The sequence below is a fragment of the Chlorocebus sabaeus genome, chromosome 7 (genome assembly GCF_047675955.1).
Source record: "Chlorocebus sabaeus isolate Y175 chromosome 7, mChlSab1.0.hap1, whole genome shotgun sequence".
Classification (NCBI taxonomy): domain Eukaryota; kingdom Metazoa; phylum Chordata; class Mammalia; order Primates; family Cercopithecidae; genus Chlorocebus; species Chlorocebus sabaeus.
Window position 1 is genome coordinate 102,859,265 of NC_132910.1, and position 15,770 is coordinate 102,875,034.

Sequence of the window (15,770 nt, forward strand, 5' to 3'; positions counted from 1 at the left end):
CACAACAGAGAAACATCATGTTTAATAAGTATTTATTATGTCCCCACAGCATGCCATTGCTGAAAAGGATATAGACATAGAAAGGAACTTTACTCTCAACTAAATTAAAATCCAAAGAAAGGAAGAGTTGACCCTTGAACAACATGGAGACTGGGAAGCCAACCTCCAATGCAGTTGAAAATCCACGTATAACTTTTGACTCCCTCAAAACTTTCCTAACAGCCTACCACTGACTGGAAGCCCTATCCATAACATAAACAGGCAATTAACACATATTTTAGGTGTTATATGTATCATATATTGTATTCTTTCCATAAAGTAAGCTAAAGAAAGGAAACTTGAGAAAATCATAAGAAAGAGAAAATATATTTACTATTCACTATGTGAAAGTGGATCATCATAAAGATCTTTATCCTTGTTGAGTAGGCCGAGGAGGAGAGGGAAGAGGAGGGGTTGTTCTTGCTATCTCAGGGGTGGCAGAGGCGGAAGAAGTGGAGGAGGTGGAAGGGGAGGCAGGAGAGGCAGGCACAATAGTGTAACTTTTATTGAAAAAAATAGCATTTCAGTGGGCTCACAGAGTTCAAACCTGTGTTGTTCAAGGCCAATTGCATTAATAAAAACTATGCGTCAGGCTGGTTGTGGGGGCACATGAAGCCAGCACTTGCTATGAAAAGTCCAGGGAGCTTTCCAGTGGGTAATAGGAGAATCAACCTGAATGTGCACCTTCTGTTTATAATGGTGGTGAATAGGAGAATGTACCCTCCTAGCTTATTTTCTTCCCATCCCACTCCTGCAGGAATAGAATTAGAAATGCAGCTGCATATAGAATTTTTTGCATGTAGGCAGTTATTTTTTTCTAAGATAGTCTCCATTGGCCAACCTGTTCTGATGACATTTCATATAGAAACTGTAAATGTCCTTGCCTCAATAGAGAGTCCTGATATTACCCAGGTGACATCAACACTGTGGCTTCATTGTGTTCTTTCCATCAGAGTTTAATTTCCTCAGTCAAACACAACTCCCGATAAAGAACCACCTATCACTCTGCCCAATTCCTCTGACCTACTTTGGCCAAATGAAATAACATCTATATTGAACGTGGCTTTTTTTTCCCTGACCAGGCGAATCTTCAGAGGAGATGCTGGCGTGCAGTGCAGTCTTTCCAAGTTTTTCATGCTATAACCTGCTGTCCATCTTGCAAATTAAGTATGATTTGGTTTGGTGGAGTTGCTCTTTGGGACATTGTCCCCATTCTGCCTGAATTTTGCCTCCACCATTCTATTCCTCCTCCTCATCAGTCTCAGATAGTCCCTCACAGGGGAAGTACTGCTTGGTGCAGAGAATATGGATTTTGAAGGCCAGATGCCTTGGGGTATAAGTCAGGCACTGATACTTACCGGCTATGTGGCTTTGGGCAAGTTACTTTACCTCTCTGAGGATAGATCTTTTCTGTGTAAAGACAATAATTCCTCCCTCAAAGGGCAGTCAGTTCCAAGGCTTACATGACACAATACATGTCAAGTTTTAGGCACATAATTAATAATCCATGTCAATTGCCACTGACTTGCCTCACTGACAATCCTGGGGCTCAGGACCAGGTTCCCTTCCCTCACTTGGCTTTATCACAATCAGATATTGAGGTGTTTTTTTGTTTTGTTTTGTTTTGTTTTGTTTTGTTTTGTTTTTGTCTTCAAAGAAAGAATGTAACAGTTTAATGGATATAAAGGATAAGCGCACAAAATACAAACATTTCACTTTATTTTATATTTCTAAATATTTATATACTCTGCTTACATGTAAGTAAAGGTAAATTCTGAGGCAGGCTGAGAATTAAGTAACTGTGAAATTTTTTAGCAGAAAGTAATTTGGATACTGAGACTAGGCTGAAAAAAAAAACAAGGTCTCACTCAATATTACAAAGGGAAAGAATGTTTTTGATGCTCCATGATCAAAGAGGGAACCCAGAATGATTTATAACAGTGTTTGTCAAACTCTAGCATATATGGAATCCCCCTGAATACTCACTGGATATTCACAGTGAGTGCTGAATAGGAACCTGCATTTTAACACGCTCACCATGTTTGTTGTTGTTGTTTCTGTTGTTGTTGTTTTCTTTCTTTTTTTGATGTAGCAGGGCTAAACTTTGGTAAACACTGACTTAAAAGGAACCCATCATTAGAAGAAAAGACCAGTGACATAACCCAACAGCCAAATAATGTTTCTCCTCTCTTTCTTCTCCTCCTCCCCTTTGTGCTTTCTCCCCTTTCTGTCTCTGTCTGTCTCTGTCTCTCTATCTCTCCCAGCCCTGGCTCAACCATGAGGCTGGGGAAAAATGGAAATGTAATTGGTTTCCTTACATATATAGTCAAGGTGGGGGTACAGGATTGGGAAGAAGGATTACTCAGCGGCATTTGCTAAATGAGAAAACCTGTGGCAATCAAAAGATTCCTTTCCTGGGAAAAGTTTAAATCTATAGCAGTGGAAAAGCTACACAAATTAACTATCTGGTGAAACTCCCAGAATTTCTAAGAGTCCCAGTCAAACATGGGGGGTAGGCATGTAAGAGGAGGAGAAGATAAATAAATCCGAGTCTAACCTAAGACCACGGAAAACAAGACTGAGTTAAGCAAGGTTTAAGATGAGTCAAAGATTAGGGAAGAGACACCCAAATCTACATAAACACTCATACATCTCCAAAATGGTGTTTCACACACTTTTAAAAAGCAGCATATATTAGTCACAATAGGCTAGATTATATGGCAGTGATGTATCAACCCCTAATCTCAGTAGGTTAAAACCGAAAAGGATTATTCTAACTCATGCTGAATATCTGTCTAAGGGTGTCTGAACACTCTGCTCTGTGCCATCCTTGTTTGTCATCCTCATCCTGGGACCTAGGCTAACAGAGTGGCCACTGCTTGAAGCAAGGGTAGTAAACACTGCAAAACAAAAAAGAGAGGGGTGAGGGTGATCTGGAGGGTCCTGCATTGGCAATTAAATGTTCAAAACCAGAGAGAAGTACTCATTGCCCCCAGATCAGTCACATGGCTCCACCCAATCATTAGAGGCCCGGAAGGACAATGCTACCGCGCGCCTGGAAAGGGGAAGAACCAGAATTGTTGGTGGACAGCACTAATGACAAAACAATGTGGCACCATGGCATTTTTTATTCAAATAAAATATTATGCAGGACCCACAATATAAGATATGTTTACTGGAGTTGCTCTGATTCAAGCTGAGAGGAGAGGGCAAGGTTGGAGTTAAACCCCCACCATGAGACCCCTCCTCAGGTGGCCTCTGACACATCTCTGAGGACCCAGGACTCCTGGAGGCAGTTTGATGACCACTGCTCTAAAACACGCATTGCACTGTGTGTCTTATATAAGTGCTGTTCTCTATTTATTGATGATTAATTGTTTTAATAAATGATTTTATTCTAATGGAAAGGTTTAATTAAATAGAAAAGCATTGTTCTGTGGCAAGCCTTTCTGTTAGAAAAGGATGGCTATAAACAAAGCCTTATTTTTTACATCTCATAAATGCAGACAAAATAGTTATTAGAAAATAAGCAACTCTAAAAATAGTCTCTGAACTTTACACCCTGCCCAATAAAATGAAGCGTACACAAAAGCTGGTTTCAAAGACTTCCCGGGCTACAGCATGCATGACACTCAAGGCCATTATGCTGAGCGAGACGAGCCAGTCATGAAAAGACAAATGTTGTAGGAGTCTGCATATGCAAGGTATCTACAGTGGTCAAATGCATAGAAAAGGAAGCTAGAATTGATGTTGCCAGGGGTGGAAAAATGAGGATTTACTTAATGGGCACAGAGTTTAGTTTTGCAAGATGAAGAAAGTTCTGGAAATTGATTGCACACAATGTAAATACTTCACACTACTAAACTATACACTTAAACATGGTTAAGATGGTACATTTTATTATATTTATATATATAATATATATATTATATATATATATATATATATATAAATTTGAACTTGGTAGGCGGAGGTTGCAGTGAGCTGAGATTGTGCCACTGCACTCCAGCCTGGGTGACAGCAAGATTCCATCTCAAATACATATATATATATGTATTTATAAACACATATATATATTTACATAAATAAATAAGTAAAGTACATGACATGTTAATGGTGGTAAGTGCTATGAAGATAAATAGTGTGCATAGGTGATTGCGTGTGTGTGTGTGTGAGTTTAATTTTAAATAGGATGACCAGGGAATTCCTCATTGAGAAAGAGATCTCAGAGTAAAAAAAGACATAAAGGAGGTGAGGGAGCAAGCCATGGGGATATCTGGCAGGGAGAATATATGTGCAAAGGCCCCGAGGCCAGTGTGGCTGGATCAGAGAGAGAAGCAACCAAGTGGTAGGAGGTGGGGTCAGAGCAATGTCAGCAGGTGCAGAGGCAGATTGCTTAGGGTACTATAGGCCATTGCAAAGACTTTGAATTTTACTCTGAATCAAAAGAGAAGATGCTGGGGCAGTGGGGAAGAACATGCTCTAACTCACATTTTAACACTATCTTTCTGGTGCTCTGTGGAGAGAAGAGTGAAGGCAACAAAGAAAAAAGAAAGGAAGCCCATCAGGAAGCTTCTGCAATGGTCCAGGTGAAAGATGAAGGCAGCTTGTTCCAAGGTGGTGGTGGTGGAGGTGGATTCATTCATTCTAGTGAAGCACTCACTGCTGTTTCTGGCACAGAATGAGTGCCCAATGGGTGGTGATGGTGCTTATTATTATTAACAAAGTACATGGGGAGAAGTGGGAAGTCAGGGGCAAAAGAAAGCCACAACATTCAGTGTGCCAGACATTAACTGAATAAAGGGAAGGCAGAGCCAGAAACCTAGGATAATGACAGCCTGGGTATCAGGGGTAATCTCAGAGGCACTATTTTGGGACCAGGAAAAAAGATTGTTCTGAGCTTCAAAGGCACCATGCGGGTGCTACAGCAAGGGATCTGTCCCCGAGCCAAATCCTCCAGAGAAGCAGAGAATTAAGAAAAGTCAAGGTCAGCTAGGAGACTATCTGGATTCAGAGACACAGGAGACACAAGAGTGAGGGCAGTTTGTTTGTTTATTTTTATGTACCAAGACACATAATGTAGAAACCTCCCTGGTTTCTACATGGAAGCTAGAAACCACATAAGCACCTAAATACCATATCAGGGACACTTTAATTTCTCTAAATCAATATACAAAGGGGCGAATGGAAACCAAGTTTGGCCTTTCAGAAACCTAATGATCCCTTGCCCTTCCCGTTTGGGGTAGATACTGAACCTGTTGCCATGGCCATGCCAGAAGGGGAACTCTATTTGAGAAAGTAAATGCTTTAAGGGCAATATTTCCATAAGGTTTTTTCTTTGTTTGTTTTGCTTTGTTTTGTTTTCTTTTTTTTTTTTTAAATTTATTTATTATTATTAAACTTCAAGTTGTAGGGTACATGTGCACAACGTGCAGGTTTGCTACATATGTATACTTGTGCCATGTTGGTGTGCTGCACCCATCAACTCGTCATTTACATCAGGTATAACTCCCAATGCAATCCCTCCCCCCTCCCCCTCCCCATGATAGGCCCTGGTGTGTGATGTTCCCCTTCCCGAGTCCAAGTGATCTCATTGTTCAGTTCCCGCCTATGAGTGAGAACATGCGGTGTTTGGTTTTCTGTTCTTGTGATAGTTTGCTGAGAATGATGGTTTCCAGCTGCATCCATGTCCCTACAAAGGACACAAACTCATCCTTTTTTATGGCTGCATAGTATTCCATGGTGTATATGTGCCACATTTTCTTAATCCAATCTGTCACTGATGGACATTTGGGTTGATTCCAAGTCTTTGCTACTGTGAATACTGCTGCAATAAACATACGTGTGCATGTGTCTTTATAGCAGCATAATTTATAATCCTTTGGGTATATACCTAGTAATGGGATGGCTGGGTCATATGGTACATCTAGTTCTAGATCCTTGAGGAATCGCCATACTGTTTTCCATAATGGTTGAACTAGTTTACAATCCCACCAACAGTGTAAAAGTGTTCCTATTTCTCCACATCCTCTCCAGCACCTGTTGTTTCCTGACTTTTGAATGATCGCCATTCTAACTGGTGTGAGATGGTATCTCATTGTGGTTTTGATTTGCATTTCTCTGATGGCCAGTGATGATGAGCATTTTTTCATGTGTCTGTTGGCTGTATGAATGTCTTCTTTTGAGAAATGTCTGTTCATATCCTTTGCCCACTTTTGGATGGGGTTGTTTGTTTTTTTCTTGTAAATTTGTTTGAGTTCTTTGTAGGTTCTGGATATTAGCCCTTTGTCAGATGAGTAGATTGCAAAAATTTTCTCCCATTCTGTAGGTTGCCTGTTCACTCTGATGGTAGTTTCTTTTGCTGTGCAGAAGCTCTTTAGTTTAATGAGATCCCATTTGTCAATTTTGGCTTTTGCTGCCGTTGCTTTTGGTGTTTTAGACATGAAGTCTTTGCCCATGCCTATGCCCTGAATGGTACTACCTAGGTTTTCCTCTAGGATTTTTATGGTATTAGGTCTAACATTTAAGTCTCTAATCCATCTTGAATTAATTTTCGTATAAGGAGTAAGGAAAGGATCCAGTTTCAGCTTTCTACTTATGGCTAGCCAATTTTCCCAGCACCATTTATTAAATAGGGAATCCTTTCCCCATTTCTTGTTTCTCTCAGGTTTGTCAAAGATCAGATGGCTGTAGATGTGTGGTATTATTTCTGAGGACTCTGTTCTGTTCCATTGGTCTATATCTCTGTTTTGATACCAGTACCATGCTGTTTTGGTTACTGTAGCCTTGTAGTATAGTTTGAAGTCAGGTAGCGTGATGCCTCCAGCTTTGTTCTTTTGACTTAGGATTGTCTTGGAGATGCGGGCTCTTTTTTGGTTCCATACGAACTTTAAAGCAGTTTTTTCCAATTCTGTGAAGAAGCTCATTGGTAGCTTGATGGGGATGGCGTTGAATCTATAAATTACCTTGGGCAGTATGGCCATTTTCACGATATTGATTCTTCCTATCCATGAGCATGGTATGTTCTTCCATTTGTTTGTGTCCTCTTTGATTTCACTGAGCAGTGGTTTGTAGTTCTCCTTGAAGAGGTCCTTTACATCCCTTGTAAGTTGGATTCCTAGGTATTTTATTCTCTTTGAAGCAATTGTGAATGGAAGTTCATTCCTGATTTGGCTCTCTGTTTGACTGTCACTGGTGTATAAGAATGCTTGTGATTTTTGCACATTAATTTTGTATCCTGAGACTTTGCTGAAGTTGCTGATCAGCTTAAGGAGATTTTGGGCTGAGACAATGGGGTTTTCTAAATATACAATCATGTCGTCTGCAAACAGGGACAATTTGACTTCTTCTTTTCCTAACTGAATCCCCTTGATTTCTTTCTCTTGCCTGATTGCCCTAGCCAGAACTTCCAACACTATGTTGAATAGGAGTGGTGAGAGAGGGCATCCCTGTCTTGTGCCAGTTTTCAAAGGGAATTTTTCCAGTTTTTGCCCATTCAGTATGATATTGGCTGTGGGTTTGTCATAAATAGCTCTTATGATTTTGAGGTACGTTCCATCAATACCGAATTTATTGAGCGTTTTTAGCATGAAGGGCTGTTGAATTTTGTCAAAAGCCTTTTCTGCATCTATTGAGATAATGATGTGGTTCTTGTCTTTGGTTCTGTTTATATGCTGGATTATGTTTATTGATTTGCGAATGTTGAACCAGCCTTGCATCCCAGGGATGAAGCCCACTTGATCATGGTGGATAAGCTTTTTGATGTGTTGCTGAATCCGGTTTGCCAGTATTTTATTGAGGATTTTTGCATCAATGTTCATCAGGGATATTGGTCTAAAATTCTCTTTTTTTGTTGTGTCTCTGTCAGGCTTTGGTATCAGCATGATGTTGGCCTCACAAAATGAGTTAGGGAGGATTCCCTCTTTTTCTATTGATTGGAATAGTTTCAGAAGGAATGGTACCAGCTCCTCCTTGTACCTCTGGTAGAATTCAGCTGTGAATCCATCTGGTCCTGGACTTTTTTTGATTGGTAGGCTATTAATTATTGCCTCAATTTCAGAGCCTACTATTGGTCTATTCAGGGATTCAACTTCTTCCTGGTTTAGTCTTGGAAGAGTGTAAGTGTCCAGGAAATTATCCATTTCTTCTAGATTTTCCAGTTTATTTGCGTAGAGGTGTTTATAGTATTCTCTGATGGTAGTTTGTATTTCTGTGGGGTCAGTGGTGATATCCCCTTTATCATTTTTAATTGCGTCGATTTGATTCTTCTCTCTTTTCTTCTTTATTAGTCTTGCTAGTGGTCTGTCAATTTTGTTGATCTTTTCAAAAAACCAACTCCTGGATTCATTGATTTTTTGGAGGGTTTTGTGTGTCTCTATCTCCTTCAGTTCTGCTCTGATCTTAGTTATTTCTTGCCTTCTGCTAGCTTTCGAATGTGTTTGCTCTTGCTTCTCTAGTTCTTTTAATTGCGATGTTAGAGTGTCAATTTTAGATCTTTCCTGCTTTCTCTTGTGGGCATTTAGTGCTATAAATTTCCCTCTACACACTGCTTTAAATGTGTCCCAGAGATTCTGGTATGTTGTATCTTTGTTCTCATTGGTTTCAAAGAACATCTTTATTTCTGCCTTCATTTCGTTATGTACCCAGTAGTCATTCAGGAGCAGGTTGTTCAGTTTCCATGTAGTTGAGCGGTTTTGATTGAGTTTCTTAGTCCTGAGTTCTAATTTGATTGCACTGTGGTCTGAGAGACAGTTTGTTATAATTTCTGTTCTTGTACATTTGCTGAGGAGTGCTTTACTTCCAAATACGTGGTCAATTTTGGAGTAAGTACGATGTGGTGCTGAGAAGAATGTATATTCTGTTGATTTGGGGTGGAGAGTTCTATAGATGTCTATTAGGTCTGCTTGCTGCAGAGATGAGTTCAATTCCTGGATATCCTTGTTAACTTTCTGTCTCGTTGATCTGTCTAATGTTGACAGTGGAGTGTTGAAGTCTCCCATTATTATTGTATGGGAGTCTAAGTCTCTTTGTAAGTCTCTAAGGACTTGCTTTATGAATCTGGGTGCTCCTGTATTGGGTGCATATATATTTAGGATAGTTAGCTCTTCCTGTTGAATTGATCCCTTTACCATTATGTAATGGCCTTCTTTGTCTCTTTTGATCTTTGATGGTTTAAAGTCTGTTTTATCAGAGACTAGTATTGCAACCCCCGCTTTTTTTTGTTCTCCATTTGCTTGGTAAATCTTCCTCCATCCCTTTATTTTGAGCCTATGTATGTCTCTGCGTGTGAGATGGGTCTCCTAAATACAGCAGACTGATGGATCTTGACTCTTTATCCAGTTTGCCAGTCTGTGTCTTTTAATTGGAGCATTTAGTCCATTTACATTTAAGGTTAAGATTGTTATGTGTGAACTTGATCCTGCCATTATGATATTAACTGGTTATTTTGCTCGTTAGTTGATGCAGTTTCTTCCTAGCCTTGATGGTCTTTACATTTTGGCATGTTTTTGCAATGGCTGGTACCGGTTGCACCTTTCCATGTTTAGTGCTTCCTTCAGGGTCTCTTGTAAGGCAGGCCTAGTGGTGACAAAATCTCTAAGCATTTGCTTATCTGTAAAGGATTTTATTTCTCCTTCACTTATGAAACTTAGTTTGGCTGGATATAAAATTCTGGGTTTAAAATTCTTTTCTTTAAGAATGTTGAATATTGGCCCCCACTCTCTTCTGGCTTGAAGAGTTTCTGCCGAGAGATCTGCTGTTAGTCTGATGGGCTTCCCTTTGTGGGTAAACCGACCTTTCTCTCTGGCTGCCCTTAAGATTTTTTCCTTCATTTCAACTTTGGTGAATCTGGCAATTATGTGTCTTGGAGTTGCTCTTCTCGAGGAGTATCTTTGTGGCGTTCTCTGTATTTCCTGGATTTGAATGTTGGCCTGCCCTACTAGGTTGGGGAAGTTCTCCTGGATGATATCCTGAAGAGTGTTTTCCAACTTGGTTCCATTTTCCCCCTCACTTTCAGGCACCCCAATCAGACGTAGATTTGGTCTTTTTACATAATCCCATACTTCTTGCAGGCTTTGTTCATTTCTTTTTCTTCTTTTTTCTTTTGGTTTCTCTTCTCGCTTCATTACATTCATTTGATCCTCCATTGCTGACATTCTTTCTTCCAGTTGATCGAGTCGGTTACTGAAGCTTGTGCATTTGTCACGTATTTCTCGTGCCATGGTTTTCGTCTCTTTCATTTCGTTTGTGAGCTTCTCTGCATTAATTACTCTAGCCATCAATTCTTCCACTTTTTTTTCAAGATTTTTAGTTTCTTTGCGCTGGGTACGTAATTCCTCCTTTAGCTCTGAGAAATTTGATGGACTGAAGCCTTCTTCTCTCATGTCGTCAAAGTCATTCTCCGTCCAGCTTTGATCCGTTGCTGGCGATGAGCTGCGCTCCTTTGCCGGGGGAGATGCGCTCTTATTTTTTGAATTTCCAGCTTTTCTGCCCTGCTTTTTCCCCATCTTTGTGGTTTTATCTGCCTCTGGTCTTTGATGATGGTGATGTACTGATGGGGTTTTGGTGTAGGTGTCCTTCCTGTTTGATAGCTTTCCTTCTAACAGTCAGGATCCTCAGCTGTAGGTTGTAGCTGTAGGAGATTGCTTGAGGTCCACTCCAGACCCTGTTTGCCTGGGTATCAGCAGCAGAGGCTGCAGAAGATAGAATATTTCTGAACAGTGAGTGTACCTGTCTGATTCTTGCTTTGAAAGCTTCCTCTCAGGGGTGTACTCCACCCTGTGAGGTGTGGGGTGTCAGACTGCCCCTAGTGGGGGATGTCTCCCAGTTAGGCTACTCAGGGGTCAGGGACCCACTTGAGCAGGGAGTCTGTCCCTTCTCAGATCTCAACCTCCGTGTTGGGAGATCCACTGCTCTCTTCAAAGCTGTCAGACAGAGTCGTTTGCGTCTGCAGAGCTGCTGCGTTTGTTATTGTTTACTGTGCCCTGTCCCCAGAGGTGGAGTCTACAGAGACAGGCAGGTTTCCTTGAGCTGCTGTGAGCTCCACCCAGTTCGAGCTTCCCAGCAGCTTTGTTTACCTACTTAAGCCTCAGCAATGGCGGGCGCCCCTCCCCCAGCCTCGCTGCTGCCTTGCCGGTAGATCACAGACTGCTGTGCTAGCAATGAGGGAGGCTCCGTGGGTGTGGGACCCTCCCGGCCAGGTGTGGGATATGATCTCCTGGTGTGCCTGTTTGCTTAAAGCGCAGTTTTGGGGTGGGAGTTACCCGATTTTCCAGGTGTTGTGTGTCTCAGTTCCCCTGGCTAGGAAAAGGGATTCCCTTCCCCCTTGCGCTTTCCAGGTGAGGCAATGCCTCACCCTGCTTCAGCTCTCGCTGGTCGGGCTGCAGCAGCTGACCAGCAACGATCGTCTGGCACTCCCCAGTGAGATGAACCCAGTACCTCAGTTGAAAATGCAGAAATCACCGGTCTTCTGTGTCGCTCGCGCTGGGAGTTGGAGACTGGAGCTGTTCCTATTCCTTGTTTTGTTTTCTGAGATGGAGTCTTGCTCCATCATCCAGGTTGGAGTGCAGCGGTGTGATCTGGGCTCACTGCAACCTCCGCTTCCTGGGTTCAAGCAATTCTCCTGCCTCAGCCTCCCAAGTAGCTGAGATTACAGGCATGTGCCACCTTGCCCAGCTAATTCTTGTATTTTTAGTAGAGATGGGGTTTCACCATGTTGGCCAGGCTGGTTTCGAACTCTTGACCTCGTGATCCACCTGCTTCAGCCTCCCAAAGCGCTGCAATTACAGGCATGAGCCACTGTGCCCAGCTCTCCATAAGGTATTTAAGATTGCTCCTCGCTTTCCAAATGTAACTAAGTCACTCCGCTAAATTCATAAGCACATTGATGGTTGCCAATTGCTCCCAGGCCTGGTCACTGCCTGAGCTAACTAGCTTTCTGTAACTGTGTAAGAGGCTTTGAGTATAAAATGTGCAGGCAACAAAAAAGATAGGCCTGGGGTGAGTCACTGTCAAGAGCCCCTGTAGCAAAGCCCCTCCTCTTTTCATCTCTTTAGGGATGTAAGACATGCTTGGCATGCAATGATGTCTGTTTTGCCTCTGCCCCCATGCAGGCAGGAAACGGCTCTAGAATAGCACTGAGGCTCTTTCTGCAATGACGGAAACAGTCTATGCCTGGGCTGTCCAGTATGTTTACCACCCAGCCACAGGGGGCTGTTGAGCATTTGAAATGTGCCTAGTACAACTGACAGACGGTTTTTAAATTTTATTTTATCTTAATTAACTAAAATTAAAGAGCCACATGGGGCTAGTGTTTACTGTATTGGACAGCACAGCTCTGGAAGGTTTTCTAATTTTAATTCCAACTCCCGCCCTTTGAACTCAGTAAAGAATGTAAATGTCTCTGGGATGGGAGCCTTTTAGTAATTTAGGGAGCATGGCACTAGAGTTCTACATGAAGGGTAAGGTCTGATGAGGCCTGGAACTAGCCCCGGAGAAGCAGGTACGATAACCAGCAGCTATAGGACTGGCACATGCCCTGATGTCTCTCTAAGCCTCAGTTTCTTCACTGACTTCCTTACAAGGAATTATAAGAATTAAGCCACTCTAAAAATTTAAGATTGTTTTATAAAGGGATTGTTCTGTTACTTTTACTTATTTCAAGGTCCTGGGGTTTCTAAACAAATGGGAAACCACTTAATGATAAATATATGTAGAATGTTCTATATTCCTCATTCGTTTCTAAATTCATCCCATCTTAAGGCAAAAAGAAAAGCAAGTAGCCGTTTTCAGGCCATATTCCCTAAATTTACAATATGAAATCTCAAGGCCAACTATAAGCCTAAGTGGCAGAAGCAGAAACAGTGCCAAGCTCTGAAAATAGCAACCAAAACAGCCAATCAAAGAACCTCGGTTCCATTTCCACAAAGTGGAGTGTTGTGCTGTTGTTTACATAACTTACCTTCATAATTAAAATCACAGGAACAGAGTGATAACTTTATATCAGTTACATGACCTTTAAATGGGAAGGTTAATGAGAAATATAAGAATCTATTTTTTTGTTGTTGTTTTCACATTAAAAAAATTTTTTTTGAGATAGGTTCTGGCTTTGTCACCAAGGCTGGAGTGCAGTGGCATGATCTTGGCTCAGTACAGCCCTCCCTGGGCTCAAGTGATCTTCCCATCTCAGTCCCCCACTAGCTAGGACTACAGGCATGCACCACTACACCTAGCGAATTTTTAAAAAAATTTTTGTAGAGATGGGGTCTCACTTTGTTGCCCAGGCTGGTCTTGAATTCCTGGGCTCAAGCAGTCCTCCTGCCTTGGCCTCCCAAAGTGCTGAGATTACAGGCGTGAGCCACTGCACCTGGCCAAGAATCTACGTTAAAGTGAAAACTTGTTACTGCTACCCAATAATGACTGATGCTGAGACTAGCCAGAATAGATACAAAACTGTGTACTTCATAAACAAGGCTGGACATTGAAATGGGAAATGTATGTATTAAGCACCTGGCAGTCACAGAAAGGTACTTTCACTGATGTATCATTTCTTATTCGATCCTTTCAACAAGCCTATGATGTCCCTATTATGATTTCAAGAGACGTTAAGTAACAAGCCCAAGGTTACAGAGATGAGAAGTGAGAGAGTCAGACGTCCCATCCGGGCTGCCTCTACTCCATAGCCCAAGCATTTCATACTCAACAACAGAAGATGGCTTGGAATAACATTCGGAAGTTTTTTTTTTTCCTTTAAGTTAAGATTTGTATCCTACTTACTTCGAAAAGACTTGAGGCAGCTTAAAGATTAAAATACAGTGCAAGAGAAGGCATTTAAGGATAACACTCTTGCTGAAGAATGCAAAAGAAATAGATGGTTTTAGACACCTGAGTGGAGCAGATTCTAAAACTTGGGCATTTAATTTGGTTCTAACTTTTCTGACAGCTAAGCCAAAAAGAGAAGCATATTGGACTGCACAGAGTTTTGTTTTCCAACAGTGTAAAGCATACATATTCATCTACAGAGACAAAACGTTTTCCTGGTAGGAAACTTAGGTAGGAATTGATCACGTAGGTCCTTGGATAAAGGACACTGAGTGACACAGAGAACCTTACTCTCTTACTCTCATTTGTAAAAGAAGGGGGCCGCATTAAGGTCACCTTCCAGTGCAGTGAGTGCATGAAATACTGCTAAAGAAAGTTCCACAAGAGTCAGAAACACTGTTCAACAGAACTCTGCTTTTATGGACCCTCCATAAAGACAGAAGACATAATATACTAAAGCACAGCTTAGTGAAGGAATTTCTATAAGGAGCTGAGAGAATATGAGCTGAGACTTTGCTTTATGGAGTCTAGCAGAGCAGAGAATGCCTTAGAGAATATCAATGATGTAGGGTTACCCAGCCATCAGCCCTTAGAGACACTACACGTGCTGGACAATGGGAAGATCATGTGGGTAATGTGGGTGAGGCACCACTCTTTGGGCAGTAGGCCTCTATCTACAGGTTCAAAACAAGATATATAAATGCAATTAAACATTCATAGTCAATCATTTTAGATAATTGAATAACATTCTATTTCAAGCTGTGTACTATGGAGAATAAAAAGAATAGGAGTGTGGTTTCTGCCTCCAGGAAGCTTATAATCTAATACAGGTTTTCTCAACCTTGGCTCTGTTAACATTTTGGGCTGGATGCTTCTTTGGCGTGGGGAGCTGTCCAGGCATTTCAGGGAGTTTACAGCAGCATCCCTGGCTCTACCCGTCAGTAGCATCACCATAGCGTGACAACCGAGAATGCCTCCAGACACTGCCCAGTACGCCCCGTGGTAGAGGTAAGAACCACTCGGGTTGAAATCCACTGATCCCTTATGTAAGAGAAAGTGGGGAGAAATGCATGAAGCTGAGAGTTTTAGTAATTCTAGTGCAATGGGTATTAATTATTATAATGATCTAAAGGAAGGAAGTGCTCTCCCAGTAAGAAAAGCAGACATTGAAGAAAAAGGAGGAAGGTAGCTAAGCTGAGCCTTGATAGACTTGGCTAGGTTCTTTCCAGCAGCACCCTAAGGAAAGGCACAGAGAAGAGGCCGACGAGCAGGTTGGGAGAGGCATGATCGTTTCTGTGGAGCGCACAGGGTGTATGCAAGGGAGAGATGAAGGTCAGGCTAGATGCTTGAGGGCAGAGAGGGGACAGCTCTGAATATCAGGCAACAGACGTGGAGCCTGATTCAGTTATCCAGGGGGAGCTTTGAAAGCTTTGTGTAGAGAAAAGAATCCTCTAATCTGTCCAAAAAAAAAAAAAAAAATCAGATATTGTGTAAAGGCTGCGTCCTATCATCTGCATGTTTGTGTCCCCCCAAATTCATGTTGCATCCTAATCCCCAATGCAACAGTATTATGAGGCGGGGCCTCTAGGAGGTAATGAGGTCATGGGGGTGGTGTCCTCAGGAATGGATTAGTGCCCTTACCAAAGAGACTGCAGAGAGGTAGCTTGCCCCACCCACCATGCGAGGACACAGCAAGAAGGTGCCATCTATGAGGAAGAGGGCCTTCACCAGACAGAATCAGCTGGCATCTTGAGCTTGGACTTCCCAGCCTCCAGAACTATGAACAATACATTTCTGTTGTTTATGAGCACTCAGTTTAAGGTATTTGGTTATAGCAACCCAAACAGACTAAGACACTGAGTAAGAGGGAGAGGGGAGAGGAGGGAAAATGTAGCAACCCAGATAAGAGCAGA